The 1750-nt window shown below is 38.2% G+C and overlaps 1 long non-coding RNA gene across 1 annotated transcript; it reads right to left on the reverse strand.

Annotated features, from left to right (window-relative positions):
- Nucleotides 1-574: 574 nt before the first annotated feature.
- On the reverse strand, nucleotides 575-1711 carry LOC107579615 (uncharacterized). The gene is made up of 2 exons (XR_001608504.1): nucleotides 1631-1711; nucleotides 575-1436 (listed from the first exon to the last, which is right to left on the reverse strand). It is a non-coding gene; the product is annotated as an uncharacterized lncRNA (long non-coding RNA).
- Between the last annotated feature and the right edge of the window lie 39 nt (nucleotides 1712-1750).

Genomic DNA, 1750 nt, shown 5'->3' on the forward strand with positions numbered 1-1750 from the left:
AAATTCTTACCAACCTTACTTCATAATTGTAGTATATATTTCAAAAAATAAATAAAAAATGTATTTTAGGTTTTGTAAAATGAGAAATAGTGCAGCTGATATCCCTTAAATCTAACTACTGCTTAAAATAAAAGGCATCCTCGTAATACTGATGTTTCACTTCTGTCACTTCAGTGTGTAGTTCAAAGGACTCAAACAAAGAAGCCTTTCTTAAAAAGACTGAGGGTGGGCGATTTGACTTTTTTGTGTGCTTTTTATCTACCAGTTGTTGGAAAAGTTAAACTGCTAAGAATTTTTTATTAAAGATTAATTTGAAACAATGTTAAAACTCCACTGAACTTCATTAAGTCAAACAAGATTCCTTTATTTGTTGCATACAAATCAAACACAAAGCTGGAATGACCTTTCGTTTCAGTTCAACAAGAGAGTACAAGACAGCAACACATCTCTCAAACCTTTTTAAGTTTTGTATATAATTTTCCCAATGTCTTTGAAGGCAAATAAAATGTACATGGCAAACGGATTATATACAAAGAAGAAAAAATGGAAATATACAGTAATGACATGATAAAAGAATGTTATGATAAAAAAAAAATTTAAGTATATTTCTATACTAAGGGTCCACCATAACTAACATGCCAACCCCTGTATCAAATCAAACATCAACATAATTCCAATCCACCAGTTCCCCAATACAGCTGTTATAAAACATTTTGTTACAAGTTGAATGACCTGAGACAGTCTAGGTTCAGTGATTACTAATTATAAACAGTACAGATCGTCATATTCTGTTTCTTTAAGTGATAAGCAAACGACAGCTTTTAGTTAAAATACATTTACCCTGAAAAGTGGTATAGAGTGGAATGGCTGTAACAACCACTGTCACCAACACCTGCATTCGCTCACTATGGTAATAAAACAGCTGATGGGTGACAGACAATTTCTGGAGGAGGAAAAAAAAAACGCAGGCTCTTTTTGCATCTAGACAAAATGCAAAGACAGAGTTGAGCCTCACCATGCTGATACCTGAGGTGAGAAAGTGGCTCACAGTGGTCTTTACTGCCATTTCTGTCATTCAAACCTTTATGAGACTAAATACGTCACTTACTATGTGAAATGGTGAATGAGCTTTTTGAGTTTAAAAACCAAGAGCAAGCATAGAGGGGGTTTCATTGTTGATTATGGGCAGGAGAGACTGTTTTAAGGGCTTTCTAAGAGGGGGTCGTGGGTGATGGAGCAGGGTAGGGAATGAGGATGAGGAAGCTCTGAAACAACAGAGGAAGGCTCGCTCTTAATGGCAGCAGCCTCCACAGTGGCCGCCCCCATGCGCATGTCCCGAGGCCTCGCCGTACTTTGTTCTCCGGCTCAGAATCTCATAGGAGCAGTCTTCTCCACAGCAACCGGACATACTGGGTGACGTTTCGTCAATCTCAAACCTGAAAGAGGACGGCCATTGGTGAAGTCATACTTTAACACCGAATAAGCATAGCAGACACGTGTTGCTATGGCAACTGCTATCATTCAGTGTTTTGTCGATTATAGAGGCCTGTACATAAATCTGTATTCAGAGGAGGAACAGGAATTTCATACAAGTGTTGAATGTGTACGAGTCCAGAACGATGGGACTTACTGTAAAGCATCCCTAAAGAACTGGTAAGCACCATGATTGTGTTTAAATACTGTCAGCATGACCTTTTTCATTTGTGTGCTGAGGAAAGACACAAGAAGAAGAGAGAGAGAGAGAGAGAGA

This window comes from Sinocyclocheilus grahami, unplaced genomic scaffold (genome assembly GCF_001515645.1).
Source record: "Sinocyclocheilus grahami isolate Dianchi unplaced genomic scaffold, SAMN03320097.WGS_v1.1 scaffold18587.1, whole genome shotgun sequence".
Classification (NCBI taxonomy): domain Eukaryota; kingdom Metazoa; phylum Chordata; class Actinopteri; order Cypriniformes; family Cyprinidae; genus Sinocyclocheilus; species Sinocyclocheilus grahami.